The following is a 19,552-nucleotide window of genomic DNA, read 5'->3' as shown; positions in this document are numbered from 1 at the left end:
TCTGTGGACTTTTTACAGGCACCAGCTTCACAGCAGGCACAGCAACTGTCTTTGGGAGCTGCTTTTGGGACGGGAGTGTCCTCGGATGGGGCTGGTTTTGAGGCATGTGAGCCTGAGGCCTGCTTCTTGGCTTGATGCCCCTGAGTGTCACCTGAAGGGCTTTTGCCTTTGCGCTCCTGTGTGACTTTTTTTTTTTTTTGGTGTCTGTGCTCTGGGCTGCTTGGGGTGCTGCTGTTGTGTGCTGCGTGTGGAGTATCTGGAGCCTGAGGGCTGTGGTGTGTGGTCACTCTCGTCAGATGTTGCCACTGGCAGGGGGGTTGCCAAAGGGACTGGAGCTGGACTCTGAGCCTGTAACAGCTGAATGGCTGCCATTACTGTGGAGGGCAAAGACTGGACAGTTCTGCGTAGCCCACCCAAGTCAGAATGAATGCCCTCCATGAAGGCAACTACCTGTGCCAACTTCTTGTCATGGTCCTGGAAGGCATTAAGGAGAGTAGTCCTACCCACACTCAGCTGGCAGAAAAGGTACACGGCCTCAACACTGAGAGCAGCAGGGGAGACGGGGGCAGGGGCATCCGTGCCTGGGGGGGAAGGACACTCTTCCCTTCTTACTGTTGCGGGGACGTGCAGCACTAGTGGAAGTAGCTAGGAGGGTGGGCACTGGACGATGTGTGGTGGAAGAAGAAGCAGATTTCCCACTCCCTGTGCCCGTCAACATCGAGGAGTCAGATGACATTGAGATTGGTGTTTCTGGGCGTGATTCTTCAAGGGCACTCCTGTCCCCTCCGAGGCGCTGATCACATCAGTGTCAGTGAGATCATGTGTAGCAGTCGTGCCTGAAGCTTCACCACTGGTGTCTGTCCCCTGTCCTTCTGTGCCCTCGGTAGATGCTGCAAGAGACAGAGACGTAGGTTCAGTTTAGTGCCACAGTCACAAACATCATATGAAAACAAAGCACAAAACATGATGATGATACCTCCAAGTTGCACACACCCCTGTGCAGTCTGCATGTGCAACCTTAAAGCAAAAAGCAAAAATCAAAAGATGCATTGTAACATGCATACTTGGCATTAATGACCCATGTAATGTTCACACAGCCAAATAGCTTGCCAGTGCCTCCATGTAACCTGACATACAGATTCCTGTAAGCATACCTAGGTGCTTGTAGGTGAAAAAGATGTTCATCTCAACATGTTGTAAAAGTCAGATATGGGGTCACTTTAAGGGGACAATACAGATACAGACTCCAAAATGTCCTTTTGCAATGGCCATAAGCTACTGCTATCCACCATGTCGTGCTTTGAAGCACAGCTACAGTTGCACATTGGTGTCAGATGTGTACTTCACACAATTTTGAGGTCAGGCACTGCACACATCGACAACAGCACACTAAGATGAGGCACACTGCCGTTCACTGCCTAGTGATGTACCTGACTCCCCTAATGCAGCAGATGCCATAAGGCCACATCTCAGAATGCAATGTCAAGGGCCATTACATTAAAGAGATGAGAAAGTACATGTAGCGTAAATGTATGACAGCTGCACTCAACACAGAGGCCACTTATAAGCCATACAAAAGGGGGTGGTGATGGACGGAGCGTCAGAACCAATCAAACACTCACACCCAGTCAAGAGATCTGGGTTTAATCTATCACCGTTCTTTAGCCCACTCTGCCACCCCAGTTCAGACATGGCCATATGCAAATCAGTCTGACCCTGTGCCTCATGGGAACAGTCCAGCCCGAACTGCCAAGCCATGCCTTCCCTGGACCGGAAACAAGCTTCCTAGGACCGGTTTCTGACATTTCAGATGTCTTCAGCCAGGCTTGCTTGAATCCAGTGGCAAAGTGAGCAAGGGACTCACGTCTGAGCATACCCTGCCAACTTATGGCGAACAAAGCGGTACAAAAGGGGGTGGTGATGGACGGAGCGTCAGAACCAATCAAACACTCACACCCAGTCAAGAGATCTGGGTTTAATCCATCACCGTTCTTTAGCCCACTCTGCCACGCCAGTTCAGACATGGCCATATGCAAATCAGTCTGACCCTGTGCCTCATGGGAACAGTCCAGCCCGAACTGCCAAGCCATGCCTTCCCTGGACCGGAAACAAGCTTCCTAGGACCGGTTTCTGGCATTTCAGCCGTCTTCAGCCAGGCTTGCTTGAATCCAGTGGCAAAGTGAGCAAGGGACTCACGTCTGAGCATACCCTGCCAACTTATGGCGAACAAAGCGGTACAAAAGGGGGTGGTGATGGACGGAGCGTCAGAACGAATCAAACACTCACACCCAGTCAAGAGATCTGGGTTTAATCCATCACCGTTCTTTAGCCCACTCTGCCACCCCAGTTCAGACATGGCCATATGCAAATCAGTCTGACCCTGTGCCTCATGGGAACAGTCCAGCCCGAACTGCCAAGCCATGCCTTCCCTGGACCGGAAACAAGCTTCCTAGGACCGGTTTCTGGCATTTCAGCCGTCTTCAGCCAGGCTTGCTTGAATCCAGTGGCAAAGTGAGCAAGGGACTCACGTCTGAGCATACCCTGTCACCCCAAGTGGGAAGGGTATGCCCAGACGTGGGTCCCTTGCTCTCCATGCTACTGGAATCAAGCTATCCTGGCCCGAAGAGGAGTGAAACCCCGAAACCGGTCCTAGGATGCTTGTTTCCAGTCCAGGGAGGACCTGGCTTGGCAGTTCGGGCTGGACTGTTCCCATGAGGCACAGGGGCAAGACTGATTTGCATATGGCTTGGTTCAAACTGGAACAGCATAGTGAGCAAAAAAACGATGGATTTAGGCCCAGATCTCTGGACTGGGGTGAATGTATGACATTGTTCTGCATTCTGTCCATCTACTGTTTTTTTTGCATTTGTCACCCCAAGTGGGAAGGGTATGCCCAGACGTGGGTCCCTTGCTCTCCATGCTACTGGAATCAAGCTATCCTGGCTGAAGAGGGGTGAAACCCCGAAACCGGTCCTAGGATGCTTGTTTCCAGTCCAGGGAGGACCTGGCTTGGCAGTTCGGGCTGGACTGTTCCCATGAGGCACAGGGTCAAGACTGATTTGCATATGGCTTGGTTCAAACTTGAACAGCATGGTGAGCAAAAAACAATGGATTTAGGCCCAGATCTCTGTACTGGGTGAATGTATGACATTGTTCTGCATTCTGTCCATCTACTGTTTTTTTTGCATTTGTCACCCCAAGTCGGAAGGGTATGCCCAGACGTGGGTCCCTTGCTCTCCATGCTACTGGAATCAAGCTATCCTTGCTGAAGAGGGGTGAAACCCCGAAACCGGTCCTAGGATGCTTGTTTCCAGTCCAGGGAAGACCTGGCTTGGCAGTTCGGGCTGGACTGTTCCCATGAGGCACAGGGTCAAGACTGATTTGCATATGGCTTGGTTCAAACTGGAACAGCATGGTGAGCAAAAAAACGATGGATTTAGGCTCAGATCTCTGTACTGGGGTGAATGTATGACATTGTTCTGCATTCTGTCCATCTACTGTTTTTTTTGCATTTGTCACCCCAAGTGGGAAGGGTATGCCCAGACGTGGGTCCCTTGCTCTCCATGCTACTGGAATCAAGCTATCCTAGCTGAAGAGGGGTGAAACCCCGAAACCGGTCCTAGGATGCTTGTTTCCAGTCCAGGGAGGACCTGGCTTGGCAGTTCGGGCTGGACTGTTCCCATGAGGCACAGGGTCAAGACTGATTTGCATATGGCTTGGTTCAAACTGGAACAGCATGGTGAGCAAAAAAACGATGGATTTAGGCCCAGATCTCTGTACTGGGGTGAATGTATGACATTGTTCTGCATTCTGTCCATCTACTGTTTTTTTGTTGGTTTTTGTTGCACTTATAAGCCATAGCATCACACTAGTAACATCACAGAGCTCCGCACTGGTTCAGGGTTGGGATACATGCAGTCACTCACACCCAAAGTTACCCTTTGCAGAATACTCATCGTCAACTTGCTACTGATGGGCCCTCAAACGTCAGTCCAGCTCTGGCTGTGTCACTGCCAACTTAAACTCAATTTGCAGCTTTTTAGGAAGGGTCTGGAAACATGGTTGTTTACTTCCGCATAGGTCCCTGGTTAACACAGTGTGTTGATCCTGCTCACACACCACAGCGCCAAGATGCCACGGCAATCGAGCGCTATATAAACATAAACAAAAACATAAACTGCCAAGATGCGGGTCATTAGTGGTGTCATGCTCCTGCGCGCCAACCTGCCAGTCCGAGGGATCAGCCCCAGCCTCATCCCTGCCATGTTTTTGCTCAGCCGGCAGATATCAACCCACCTCTTGTGACAGTGTGTGTGTCATCGGTTAGAGACGCCCAGAGCCCGCACCTTGCGTGCAATGGCCCTCCATAAGGCCTTTCGCTGGTGGACTTTAAGTTGCAGGCATGGGAGACAAGAGGAGGAAATATCAATACTACTGGGTTTTGTACCACTGTGTCTCAGTACTGGAGCATGCACAAATGTAGTACAGATATTCAGATATGTTCAGCAGAGGCTATACAGGATGACACATAGTACATTAGCATAAGACAATCGTACCTAAATACATGCAGGTATGAGTATGGACACAGTACCTGGCCATCTCATGCACATGCAGAATGCCAGCACAGAAAGCAATGTGAAGAAGGCCCTCATCTGCAATGCAGTTTGTGAGTAAGCAAGACATACATTACATTGTAAATGATGCTTCGGGGCAGAGTCACTGTGTCCAACAATGCACACCCCTCAATGTCCTTGCCTGTGAATGGCTACCTGTGTCATGGTGGTCACATTTAGGGACATGATCTTACATTCCTACACCCTTCTCACGAGGTCTGTCTTGTGCAATCCACAGGCCTAAGCTAGCTCTTTGAGGAATAGGGTGGCAGACAACACATATGTCTCACTCTGTCCATTCAGTGATGGGTCCCTGTCAAATTTGGCAGTAGCTGTGCAGGCCAGGGTGGCTCACAATGAGGTTAAACGTGGGCCATCAGTACAGTCATATGTACGTACAATATGAGAGGGCAAACAGTGCCTACACATGCGAGTCAGTACACATAATGAAAAGAATGGAAGGGTGATGTTTCTGAAGTACAACAATCTGCTGTGTCATATGGGAATTTCCACCAAGGGTGTCACGCTCAGTCATTTCACTCTTGTGCATACTGCTCATAGATCCATGGTGGCAATACAAAGTACAACACACTTCCATCAGTACCCTCTGAACGAAAAGTCTTTGTAAGGTCACAAATGAGCATGAGAAAACCTCATGTACTCAAACATCCATTAGCACAGGCAATGTCTGTTCTGACTTCCACTTTCCAAACTAGGAGTGTCACTGTATGGCTGCAAAAACACTGCAAGTCCCTCCCATCCTGAAATGCAGCCCAGGAAGTGTTTGAAATAGGCAACAAACCCCATTTTCCTGAAGTCAGCCTGCTAGGCATAGTATCACACAAACCCACACTCTCAGGTGCACCACATGATAATTATATACTTTCCTTGAAAATAAGCAAACATTCTGATATGATTTTCAAAAGGTGTGGGAAAATCTTCTTTTATTCTGTTAGTGTTCATATATAAACAGTATGTACAGCAGATAACAACAAATGCGTTTTGTCCACAACACTGGACTTCTTCAGGGCAAGAATCACAATGATGTAAGTGCTGTGGTCAGGCGAATTCACTTTTCGATATATAGTCCTGACACATCGTGTTAGTCGCATCTACATAAAAACAGACCAGACAAGGGTTGAAGTGAAAGTAGGGTAAATGTCCAATCCAAACTATTCCAAATTAAGAAGCAGAGGGGTCCATCAACCCCAATATAGGCACAGAAATCCGTGCCAAATAGCAGTGAGCCTCGTCGTACTGCCACAAGTTGAGTAGTTAACTCATCTTTTTCGATGAGCTAACTACTCAACTTGCGGCAGTGATGGAAACCTCGGCTTCTTAATTTGGAATTGTTTGGAGCGGACATGTACTCTACTTTCTTTTTGTCCCTTGTCCATATATTATCCAGTTGGTCTGCTTTTATGTAGATGCAACTAACATGATGTGTCAGGACTATATATCGATTTGTCTTCTTGGATATGTGAATTAGCAGGACCACAGCACTTAAATCATTGTGATTCTTGCCTTGAAGAAGTCCAGTGATCTGTACGAAACATCTTGGCTGTTATCTGCTGTACATACCTTTAATAAATAAACACTAACAGAATAAAAGAAGATTTGCACGCACCTTTTGAAAATCATATTGGACTGTCTGGTTATTTTCAAGGAAATTATATAATTATCATATGAGTCACCTCTGTATTAGATTTGAATACTTAAAATGCATGCAAACCACATCAAAGTCATTCTGTTTAAATCATATATACTTTTTTTTTTATTACATTTACTCTACATTCCCTAGGAAGTATGACAGAACACTGTATAACAAAGCCATTTGAAAATATGGAGGCTTCAATTTACTTTATAATCAGCTTTTACAGTACGATAGTTTAGTGTGTTGAACACCTCTTAAAGAGATCAGTGTGCACTCTGAGGTAACAGAGTTGATTCCAATACAATGGCTAGAGTCTGGATGACAAGCACAGGCTCTAAAGGTTGTTGTGTTACTGCAAGTCACGTTTTCCAGTCGCAGTAAGATAGTGTGGCTGGTTTACGCGTGTGATGCCCAGATACAGGTGTCTTCAGTTCAGGCACACTTTCCAAACCCAGTATAGTTGAAAGGTGAAATTGTCCTTCTGCTCAGGTTTATGTGTAACCTGCAGGCCACAAGTTCCAATCCCAGTGATATATATAGCTCAGTGAATTATTGCAAGTGCTTTAGAGATCTGGATCTAGCTCGCTGATCGCAGTTTCTGAATCACAGGAGGCCCCTGTCAGCCTTTCAAGCCACCTCATGCAGAATTATCACTGCAATTAACGTAGCTAGTAAAAATAACTGGTACTGCAGGTGTTGAATATCTCACTATCTAGCACTTAATAAAACATTCCAATTATTATTCCTTTTCTAAATTGGACGTCTTTCCACATGCCTCTAATACTTGGGTGTGTGGGTTTTTATTAGGTCGAGCTTGATCGACCTGTTATATCTCTTTTGTGGGGTTTGGCAAACCACCACCAATTGCCATTGGTTACTATCTGTGGCATTCAGAAAGGCTAGCTTCTTATTGGTGCATTTCTGGAAAAGTCCCTCCTTTGTGTGTTTAGCTCTCTTGCCCCCGATTTCACTTGGAGAGCATTTTGGTTGGCCATCACACAGTACAGCGTATGATGGCCTCTCTTCCCTCCTCCCATCTGGCGTGTTTCATGTTTTGTAGTTTTATATAGTGCATACCAGACTGAAGGTATTGGATCGCTTTTCATTAGCTCAAGTTATGTTACACAAGGACACATTCATTATTTGGTAAGCACGGGGAGATTACGTGATTTGCCCAGAATCACCTAAGTGGTGCTGAGGCTCCTTGTTAAATCCCATCTAGTTCCTGTGATCAGTTTAGTGAAAGCGCCGCTAATTTCAAATAAATAATCTCTGCACAGCACCTTGGCATTGCATGGCTCAGGCACTTAGGAGCTGGCTGAACACCCACAATTTTGCGCTCAATAAATAATGTTAACCGGACATGTAACCGCCTCTCTCTTCAGATCATGAGCGTTCAAGCACATATTGACTCTCATGCTCAGTGGGTGTTTTTCGGACTTTTTTTTATGTTCATTTGTTTAGTCCAACATCTAACTGCATGCTGTACGTTTGTCGGAAAGCGTGCACGCCTTGTCACTAATTAGCCAATATTAATGCATTTAGAATAGCATTTGGGCTCGGAGTAATGTTTTTACTTTTCTTTCAGAACGCTTTATGCTGAAAAAAATATAATAAAAGGAGTAAAAAAAAACAAAAAACAACGTCTGACATTACATGTCTGCATGACTATTGTGTTTTGCATTTAGACCTTCACCTGTCACTTTCCCACACACCTTTATTGTGCCCCTTTCCATCTTTACATTGTACCTGTATACTAATTGGTATCTAATTCTAAACAGTTAAACATAACTATACGTGGGCTTTTCCCATCAAGCCCAAACAAGAATAAGCTTTCTCTCCCCACTTAGTAGGTCAAACTTTCCATATGCTGTCAAAGTAGTTGTGAGCTTCTACCAAATACAATCAAATCAAACACTCTTTTATCTGTTTACCATACCAACTTAGATTTATGCTTCCACTGATCCAGCACGCTTCCAGCGTTCTTGCCGCGGGCATGTTGTAACATAGCATTTGCTGATCCTCTGTTGCGTTGGGTCATTTGGCCTTTGAGGGAGGGCGGAAATTCCTTTCTTTGTATGCTTACAAACTTTTATGAGCCATGGTCTGTCCTGCCTGCAGCCACTCCACTTGCTTATCCACATCCACTTCCTTTAATTTGCTCACCCAGTTTTCGAGGTTCTATATCTATCATGTCCACATCATTGTATGGCAACATGCAAATTCCTAATGCTCTGTTGACTTAAGGCCTCTGCCCAAGTCTCTGTACCCAGTCCGATGCCAGGGTCGCCATTGTGAAAAAAATATGTTTAATTTCATGAATTATTTTCAGCTTTGCTGTAAAGAACCAGTTACTTTACACAAGGACACATTCATTAGTTGGTAGGCACAGGGAGAGTAAGTGATTTGCCCAGAATCAACCATGTGCTAGCTGCATTGTGGGCCTTGTAGTTTGGTCTTTCAACAGTTTCATCATGTGCTCAAAAAGAAATTTGTCTTTCTTACGTTTCTTAGCACCCAGGATAATATGCTGCATAGCCAAAAAACTTTAAGGTCCCAAAAGCGAGACTGATGTGTGTGTGAGCAAGACATGGCTTGCTGCATGCATGGAATTGGGCGCGCTGCAAGATGTTTCTAGAGCAGCATGTTGCCAATTAGCTGTCAACTAGCACTTTAGTAGTGGCATTCATTCAGAAGGGTTTGAAGAAGTGTGACTGAAATCAGACTGCAAACATGCAGGTTTAAAGGCAGGGCAGTTAGTTTAGTGTTGGAAGAACTACGTTACCAGAGGGTTGGCTTTTGTGCTGTGGCAGGTTTAATCAAAACAAGATTGCTTTATTTGCGGTAGAATTGTGTGTGTTTTTGTAGCCGTTCGGGTACATGATGCACAGAGAAGGATAGACCCCTCTCTCCTTGCACTATTCTAAATTGTATATACATTCTTTGTGCTTAGTTTTGTATTGGTTGAGCCTTTACATTTTTAACCGTTATTTGAGAAATTGTGCTCTTACTTACTGCACTGTACTGTCCCAGGTCCGCCGCAGCGTGTGCCGATTGAGCGGAGAGACGAGGTACCGCCAGATACTCTTCCGGTCTTACTGGGAGGTCAGCAGTGTACTTGCTGCCGATCTCTCCCACCCACTCCCACCAGCTCAAAAACAGGCGTGCAGACTGGACGAGTGCAGCGGAGCGCCGGCGGCGTGCCAAAGACAAGCCCGTCTGCGCCCGTCCGCGCCTGGACGCCGCCTGCCATGCTGCCCGTTACATCTCACAGCTTATTCTCCCCATCTGCTTACATCTGGTAATCACCTTACCGATGGACACCATTAGATACACAAGTAAGCAGCTTCATTCTCTGAACAATTTCTCTCTCCCTGAATATAACACTAAGCTTCCTCATGTGGTAACGGAGACATCCGGCCCGTTCGGACACGTAACCTACGCATCCACGCACCCGGAGGGCGGGCACGCCCGAAGGGATAAATAAACGGGCGCAAGACCGCTCGTGGTCTTTGGCCCATACATCTAAACCTGTGTCTGTGTCCCTCTGTGTATGCACATCCCTCCCCTGCCTAGTGAACTCTACATTGGCGACGAGGCGGTGAGAACTCACGCCTCGCCACTCCCTTGCACCTGCCCTGTGGAGTGGTTGCTGGTCGAAGCTTCCCTGTGGACCGCGAAGGCGGGACAGACCGCGAGACGACGCGCGCGCCCTCGCGCGGACCGGCCAAGCTGCAGCGACGCTCCGGCGCCCTGGAGAGTGATCGTGGCCCCGCCCACTGCCGGTAAGCTCGCTCCGGAGGGGAGACTCGGCCCTCGCGAGCCCGCGCTGGGTCTAGTTGGGGTGGGAGTGCCCCCATCGCTGTCTGCCTGGCCTGGCCCCTGCCTCATCAGTGTGTGCGCGAGGGAGGGGAACGACAAGGGTGACCTCATCAGCGCATGCCTGGAAGGCTCAGCCCACGTGCTGAACACAGGGAGCAGCCAGTGAGAACAATTGGAGCAGCCAGTGGTCTCGCCTGCGCGCAGCGCCAGCCAGTTGAAAGCAGTTGTCTCACACGAAGGAGGTAGTCTGCAGTGGTCTCGCCCGGGGCCCAGGGCGCCATGTCAGGGAAGAAGACCTGCAGACACGACACCAGCAGAGCGTGTCTTGACGGAGAGGCATAACAGGCATGACCACCCCCAGCACCAGTGGAGGAGGCACTCAGCAACGGCCACCACAGCAGGCCGCGCCGCCAGCGCCCGCCCCGCCTGGGTATGGCACGGCAGCCCCGCTCCCTCCGTTTAGCGAGCTTTCGGACCCCTCCACGGCAGCGGTGCGATGGCGCTCATGGATTGGACGGTTGGAACACTACTTTGTTGGGGTGCGGGAAACGGATGGAACAGTCAAGAGATCTCTCCTCATGTGCTACGGAGGCGAAGAGCTATACGACCTCTTCGAGACCCTACCAGACAGAGGGAACGACGACGATTATGCAGGCGCCGTAAGGGCCCTAAATCATCACTTTGATACACAGACCAACCCCGACTTTGAGTGGTTTAAGCTCCGCCAGGCGCAACAAGAAGAAACGGAAACCATCGACAACTTCTATGCCCGGCTCCGCAAACTATCGCTATCGTGCACGCTACCGGACCAGAGAGCAGAAATTCGGGCGCAGCTCATCCAGGGATGCCGGTCGGTCCCACTGCGGCGCCTCATCCTACGGCAGCCGGGCATCACCCTCGCCGAGATCTTGATTCTAGGCCGATCCCACGAGCTATCCAATGCGCGTGCGGACGCGATGGAAGCGGCCCTCAACCGGCCTGCAGCGGCCCAAAAAGTGCCGGCGATCAAAGAAGAGAGAGTGGATGTACTCCAGAGGCGACCACCTCAGCCGCGTGGAGCCGCGAGGGCTCCCCAGAAGAGTACCTGTGGCAACTGCGGCCTGGATCACCCACCAGGGGGAAGGTGCATCGCGAGAGGACAGACGTGTTTGAAGTGTGGACAAGCGAACCATTTCGCAAAGGTCTGTAGAAGCGGGAGAGGGCGAAGCAATGCCGGGGGCACACGAGGTGCCGCGGCGAGTGTGCGTCACCTGACGCTGGAAGATTCCGCCGCCCAGGGCGACAACACCCAGCCGGAGTTTGATGGCGGGACGGAAGACGACGAGGTGTTCTTCGTCTCGTTTGTCGGCAGAGAAGGCACGAGGCGCAGGCCGCCGCCCATGTGCGACATCACGGTGGCCGGGTCTCCGGTGAGCGCTCTCATCGACACTGGGGCGTCAGTGAACGTGATGGATAGCTGTCAGTACGAGAGACTGTCGCCGCGACCACCCCTGCGACCCTCCAAGGCCCAAATATTCACGTATGACAGCGACAAGCCGCTGTCCCTGCGAGGAGTGATTGAAGTTGAGGTCGTCAGCGACGGGAGGAAACTGGCCACGACGTTCCACGTGGCTGAAGGAAAACGGGGCACCCTGCTTAGCTGCCACACCGCCGAGGACCTGGCGCTGGTGTTCTTCGCGAACCAGGTGCACGACCTGCACGCCAGGAGATGCTGAAGGACTTCCCCATGCTGTTCCGCGGTCTCGGATGCCTGCGCGGGAAACAGTTCAAGCTGCACGTGGACCCCACGGTCCGGCCCATGGCGCTCCGGCATCGGAGGATACCATTCCACCTGCGACCACAAGTGGAGGAAGAGCTGAGGAAGTTGGAGGACCTGGGGGTGATCGAAAAGGTGTCGGGCCCCACCCCGTGGGTGTCCCCCCTCGTCGTGGCCCCCAAACCCAAACAGCCAGGCGCCATCCGTTTGTGCGTCGATATGCGCCCAGTGGTTCACAAAATTAGATCTCAATGCAGGATACCATCAGCTAGAGCTCCACCCGGACAGCCGCAATATCACCACGTTCTCCACCCACGTTGGCTTACGGCGGTATAAAAGGCTGAGTTTCGGGGTCTCGTCAGCCGCGGAGGTGTTCCAGAATGCCATACGCGAAACCCTCTCTGGTCTCCAAGGAGTCATAAACCTGAGTGACGATATCCTCGTGTTCTCGAAGACATTGGAGGAGCATCACAGGCATCTTCGAGACACACTACAGCGGCTGGCGGACAATGGCCTAACCCTGCACGAATCCAAGTGCTCCTTCTACCAGGAGTCGGTCGAGTTCTTCGGCTACGTCTTCTCGAGGGAAGGGTTGAGAGTTGATCCAAAGAAGGCTGAAGCAATCCGAGCAGCCCCGAGGCCCACATCTGCCACCGAAGTCAGGAGTTTTCTAGGGATGGCAACCTATTGTGGGCGGTTTATCCCCAATCTCGCGTCCCTGTCGGAACCACTCCGCCTCCTCACAAAAAGCGGCCAACCCTGGACCTGGGCAGCGAAGGAGGATCTGGCGTTTCAGGCGGTCAAGGATGTGCTCATCGACGACAAGGTCATGTCATACTTCAGACCACATCGACAAACAGAGGTGGTGGTGGATGCCAGCCCGGTCGCGCTGGGTGCAGTCCTGATGCAGGAGACGGAAGCGCGAGAGTGGGTCCCCACCGCATATGCCAGCAGGGCCCTGACCGCCACAGAAATGCGGTATGCGCAGATATAACGAGAGGCGCTGGCCATCAAGTGGGCCTGCCAGCATTTTCACCTTTACCTGTATGGCCACGACTTCCGAGTGGTCACCGACCACAAGCCCCTTGTACCGCTCTTCGCTGGCACCGCACGACTGGCCCCGCCACGGATCGAAAGATGGGCAGTCCAGCTGCAAGCCTACCGGTTCGAAGTAATGTTCCGCCCTGGGGCCAATAACCCTGCTGACTTCCTGTCGAGACACCCAGGCCCATGACGGTCGGGTCCAGACCTGTCGGATGAAGACTGCACTGAAGAATTGGTCCGGATGGTGTCACAAGCGGCATGCCCGGTGGCACTCACGCTGGAGGACATTGGTAAGGCCACGGAGATGGACGAATGCCTCATCAAAGTAAAGCAGACACTAGCGAACCGGAACTGGCGGAACTTCCTGGACGGGGTGCAGGCCCTCACAGAAGAAGAACGGACATTCCGGCAGCAGGTGTGGAAAGTGTAGAACGAGCTCAGCGAGGGACCACAGGGAGTGGTCATGAGAGGCACCTCGCTCGTAATCCCGAGGAGTCTCCAAGGAGAGGTGGTTCGCCTAGCTCACCAAGGGCATCAAGGAGTCTCCAAGACCAAGGCCAGGTTACGGAGTAAGGTGTGGTTTCCAAGGATGGATGCCATGGTAGAGGAGGTCGTCCGCAACTGCCACTCGTGTAACATCACTGGGGGTGAGCCGGCACCGCATCAGGTGATCACGGAAGACCCGTGTCAAGAGCCCTGGTCCAAGCTATACGTGGATTTCGGATCCTTCCCGGATGGGCGACACACACTGGTGTTAATGGACTCGCACTCAAAGTTCCCGGTGGTGGAGGTGGTGCCCTCCACAGCGTTTAGCCAGGTGAAAGCAGCGTTGGACCGCACGTTCGCCATGATGGGTCTGCCCGAGGAGATCCGGTCCGACAATGGGCCGCCCTTTCAGGGCAGAGAGTTCCAAGAATACCTGGCAGCCCGAGGAGTCCGGCACCGGAAGATCACCCCGCAGTGGCCCCAGGCTAACGGAGAGGTGGAACGGTTCATGCGCACGATGAACCGGGCGCTGAAGATCGGAGTAGACCAAGGGGAGGATGCGGAGCAATGCCTTTCACAATTCCTCAGCGCGTATTGCCGGACACCTCACTGTACCACTCGATGCGCACCTGCCCACCTCCTATTCCGGAAGGCCCCCAGAGACAACATCCCGGCGAGCCAGTCGTGGCAGCCTCTGCCGCTGGACCAAGGTGCAGCTCAGACCAGGAGGCGGACCTCCAATGAAAACACCAATCGGGCTCGGAGGGCCCGGGCGAGGAATCTCCAGGTGGGAGACAAGGTCATCATGAAGGATCGCTATCCGAACTGGAAGTATCGCACCCCGTTTGAATCGGAACTGTGGGAGGTAGTCAAGGTGCAGGGCACCATGGTATCGGTCCAGAAAGGAACACGAGTGGTTACCAGAAACACATCCTGGTTCAAGCAAGTCCCCACGGCCACGCGAGAGGCTGACCCACCGGAGGAGGAACTGGATGCAGGAGAAGGTTGTAGCTCTTCCGGAGGGCAGAGGAGCCCACAGCAGGGTGCGCCCCAACAACCCGGCGCTGAAGTGCGAGGTGACGGGACGAATGGGTCCCCAGAGAATGCAGGGGCATCCCCTGAGAGAGGAGCCTGCGGGACCGGACGAGGTGAAGTCCCCCGGAGCCAGAAGTATGGCCTCCTGCCGAATCCGTCCCCTAACCAGAGACTGAGGGATTTTGCATGGTGTGCGCAAGAGAGCCGAACAGTTCCATAGCGGATGGTCTCTCTATCTGAAAGATTGGAGGGATGTGGTAATGGAGCCATCCGGCCCGTTCGGACACGTAACCTACGCATCCACGCACCCGGAGGGCGGGCACGCCCGAAGGGATAAATAAACGGGCGCAAGACCGCTCGTGGTCTTTGGCCCATACATCTAAACCTGTGTCTGTGTCCCTCTGTGTATGCACGTCCCTCCCCTGCCTAGTGAACTCTACACCTCATACCCCTCATCTCAACAAGTCAAAAAAGGCCACTCACAACTGACCCTAAGCCTAACCCTAAAAATATAACAGGGTTATACTGTAACGCCCGATCTATCCCCAAACATGCCCTAGAAGTATGGTCTCTGTTTGTTTTTGAGAAGCCAGACATCTTCCTTATAACAGAGACCTGGTTCCAAGAGTCCTCAATGATAGATATTTCTTTAGCCTTTCCACCGGATTATCAATTAATTAAAGTAGATAGAAAGGACAAGAGAGACGGAGGACTAGCTATCGCTTTTAGAGCAAATATCAAACTTACCATTATTGATTCCCTCAGTACAGACTGGGTAGAAATTTGCATTTTTTAAATTAATAGCTTAACTAAGGGATCTTGGAAAGGGCCATACTCTGTCGTCCTCCTGGCAGAAAAGTTCAATTTTCCAGACGCCTTATGGAGATAATTGCTCCCCATGTGCTAACAAGCGATAACTTTCTTTTGTTGGGTGATTTTAATTGCCATATTGACCTCTTCACCGATTCACATTCAAATGATCTTATTTCCAGTCTTAGTACCCTAGGGCTCTCACAAATAGGGCACGATCCTACACATATAGCTGGTCATACACTAGACCTTTTATTTTCAAATTCTTACAACATAACGGCCGACTTACCCATGCCGACCCTGTGGACTGAACACTACCTACTTAAATTTAATATTTTAACCACATCCTCTTGCCATACAAATTCTGTAGCAGAACAAACATGGTGTAGACCGTGGAAAAATATTGATCCGGCATCTTTTTCTGCATATTTTATCGCTCCTCAGACGCCAAATACCAACCTTCCCAATGATGCAGCCATTTTATTAGATGCCGCAATCTGCCAGGCCCTGGATAAAATTGCCCCAAAGAAAACAGTAAGAGGTCTTCACAAATCCTCACCTTGGTTTACTCCAGCTCTAAAAATTGACAAACAAGCAGCTAGAAAGGCTGAACGTAAATGGAGACATTAAAAAAGACTTACTGACCGTAATGACTACAAACTTTTACACAGATAGTATTTAGCCCATATTATATCGGAAAAAAACAATATCTAGGGGAAAGAATAAGTAAAGCCTCTAATACACAGAAAGAATTATTCAAGATTTTTTAATGAATTCTCACATCCTGCCTCTATGCAGCACCAATTGGTTGCTTCTCAGGAGTGGGTTGATTCTCTGTCCACTTTCTTTGTAGAGAAAATTAACAGAATATAGTCAATTTCCTCAAGACTCTGTTCAATTGCATACTCAGAGAACAGAAGTAAGAGGCTCCTCGGTGGCCTCTACCCTAAAAATATTCTCAGAATATTCTCTGGAAGAAGTTACCCTTGCAGGTAAAATCAGGCTCGCCCTCTGATAGAGTATCTTCCCAGGTTCTATTAAAAATCAGTCCAGTCATCACTCCCTGCCTAACAAGGCTCTTCAACCTTTCATTACTACATTCGCAGGTACCCATAAGGTAGAAGGAGCCCATAGTTAGACCCATTTTAAAGAAACCTAAATGCGACCCTGAACAACTAAACAACTATCGACCTATATCTCTTCTTCCTCTGTTTGGTAAAATCCAAGAGTCTTTGATAAATGGTCAATTAAATAAACATCTAGAGAAAAATAAAGTGCTGGATCCCTCTCAGTCAGGGTTTCAAGCGTTTCATAGCACGAAAACAGCTTTACTTGAAGTGTTAGACAGCATCAGACTCTCTTTGGACAATTGGAGGTTGGCCATTTTAGTCCTGTTAGATCTGTCGGCCGCTTTCGACAACATTTCCCATTCCATTCTTCTGGATCGCCTGAGAGAGGCTGGTGTCGAGGACCCTGCATTGGCCTGGTCAGGAGTTATCTGAGTGACTGCACCTCCCGAGTCCAAATTGGCGTTTTTACTTCTATGAGCCAACTCATAAATAAAGGCGTCCCTCAGGGATTTATCCTGAGCCCGATGCTCTTTAACTTATATGTATCCCCCTTGGCTAAAATCATCAAGGATCAGGCTTTCGACACATTGTCGTATGCAGATGATAAACAGCTAATAATCACTCTTGGCTCGGATGTCGCTAGTACCAAACATAGATTTGGACAATGCATGCTGGACATAAACAACTGGATGTTAACTAACAACCTCCAGCTAAAAGCTAATAAAACAGAAGTTGTTCTTTTTGGCAATGCACAGACGCTATGGACAAATGACTGGTGGCCCCCTACCTTAGGTATTTGTATTTGTATTTGTATTTGTATTTGTATTTTTAACTTGTAGAGCGCCTTATCACCCCGGGGTCTCTAAGCGCTTAGCAGACGAGTGAGTACTGGCAGGAAGAAAACCGACTAGATGTTACCCCATGCCTCTTGAAAGAGCACAGTTTTTAGCTCTTTCCTAAAAGGCAGGAGTCTGGTTTCTTTGCGCAGATTTTCAGGCAGTTGGTTCTATTCCGAAAGAAACAGCCTGTAATCCCGGGGTAATGATAGACAACCAACTCTCTATGCGTGATCATGTTAACCTCACAACACGTACTTGCTACGGGATAATTAACGATCTTCATAACATTTTTAAATGGGTCTCTTTGTCTTCCCGTCTGCCACTGATCCAGGGTCTGATTGTCAGTTGCCTGGATTATGGGAATGCTCTGGTGGCTTCCATAAACTCTGAACTCCTTCATAAGCTCCAGGTTCTGCAAAATACAGCAGCCAGACTGGTTTTAAATCTTCCTGCCCGTTCTCCCTCTGCTCCTAGTTTGAGATCTCTTCATTGGCTGCCTATCAAGAAGCCAATAGACTTCAAAATGTGTTGTCTTGTCCATACAACCCTAAATGGACAGGGCCCTCAGTATCTGGCAACTAAACTAAAGAGGTATCAGCCTTCTAGGACACTTCGCTCTGCAAACAAACTCCTATTAATAGTTCCGAAGGTCCGAACAGTTAAGCATGGCAGTAAATATTTTTCGAAATTGGCCCCCACCATCTGGAACTCTCTGCCTATACACCTACGAACCGATGCATATAAAGTTTTGTAAGTCCCTAAAGACCTCACTATTCTAAATTTCTCTTATTCCTAGACATCTTCCTGTCTGTTCCTGAGTCCTGGCAAAGCGCTATGAGTCCCTTGGGTGATATATGCGCTCTGCAAGAAACACTACATAGACATAAACATAGACATGTGCCATGCTTGTTTAATTGTCTTATGTGACAGTATTGTGGTAGGTTCATGTGCCCATAAAAAATCTGCTGTGGTTGTATTGAATGCTTTTAGATTGCCAATCCAAATGATCATTGGCATTGTGTTGGCCGCATAAGAGTGCAGCGTTGGTGTGTCTATGCATTCTGTTGGATAGATGAGTGGTGAGTCATTGGGAAAGAGAGTTTACATTCTGTCTATAATTATTGTTGCCTATGTTTGGTGCTGAGGTGTTCTAGGTGTTGATGCTTTTTGGGAGGCACTAAACTCCACTCTACAACGCTCCACTCTACACCATTGTACTATATACAACTGAAATATACTTTACACCACTATACTATATACAACAGCACTCTATACTGCTCTACCTCACTGCACAAAAACAACAATACACTCATCACAGCTTTGCTTAAAACAAATGCTCTCTACACCACTACACTCTATGCCAATATACTCTGCACCACTGAACTTTAATCCACTTAACTCTAAGCCACACTACTACACTCTACTACACTACACTGTACAACACTACACTCTACAATAGTAATGAATATGCTACTTACCAGTATGCATCTGTTCTTGGCATGTAGGGCTGCTGACATTCATATCTGTGCATAGATCGCCGCCTAGTGTTGGGTCCGGATGTTTGCACGTTGTTGTCCTGGAAGAGTCTTCGAAGTATCCTGGGATAGGTGACTCCTCCCCTGGACTACAGTGCGCATGGGCATCCTCTCCATCCTCAGATTGTTTTTCGCCATTGTGGCAGTGATGGAGTAGATACAGAAAGTGATGACCATGCTTACAGTAATTCTGAGAGCTGCAGCTGTTACAGGCGCCGGGGAGGAGGGAGGGCGATATGAATGTCAGCAGCCCTACATGCCAAGAACAGATGCATACTGGTAAGTAGCATATTCAGTTCGAGGCATGTGGGCTGCTGAATACATATCTGTGCATAGAATACATAGCAGTACCTCCTATTAGCGGCGGCTACCAGTGCCAGCTGCAGCGGTCTGAAAAAGAGTTTTGAGAACAGCCTGTCCTACAGCTGCCTGCTGTTTTGATTGCACATCCACACAATAGTGTTTGGTAAATGTGTGTGTAGTGGACCAGGTGGCTGCTCTACATATATCATGCAAAGGGATGTTCCCTAGGAAAGTCATGGAGGCCCCTAACTTACGTGTTGAGTGGGCTCGTGGTGGAATCGTTAATGTGCGTTTAGCCTTTTGATAGCAAATTTGAATACATTTAACGATCCATCTGGCTATACCTGCTTTGGAGATAGCGTTACCTTTGTGGTGTGGGGCAAAAGCAACGAAAAGTTGTTTTGTCTTCCTAAAGATCTTAGTCCTGTCGATATAGTACATGAGGGCTCTCTTCACATCTAGTGTATGGAGTGCTCTTTCTGCGACAGTCTGTGGGTTTTGAAAGAAAACAGGCAGTTCAATAGTTTGATTCATGTGGAACTGCGATATGACCTTGGGCATGAATTTGGGGTTGGTACGTAGTAC

General features: G+C 49.1%; 1 long non-coding RNA gene across 1 annotated transcript in view; it reads right to left on the bottom strand.

The window, feature by feature from the left end:
- Positions 1-706: 706 nt before the first annotated feature.
- The window catches only part of LOC146809158 (uncharacterized), a 99,855-nt gene continuing 81,009 nt past the window's right edge, over positions 707-19,552 (bottom strand). The window contains exon 3 of the long non-coding RNA XR_014966339.1: positions 707-890. This is a non-coding gene — a long non-coding RNA (uncharacterized LOC146809158). The remainder of the gene's footprint in view (positions 891-19,552) is intronic.

Source organism: Triturus cristatus, chromosome 7 (assembly GCF_964204655.1).
Source record: "Triturus cristatus chromosome 7, aTriCri1.1, whole genome shotgun sequence".
Classification (NCBI taxonomy): Eukaryota; Metazoa; Chordata; class Amphibia; order Caudata; family Salamandridae; genus Triturus; species Triturus cristatus.
This window is presented reverse-complemented; position numbering and strand designations above follow the sequence as displayed.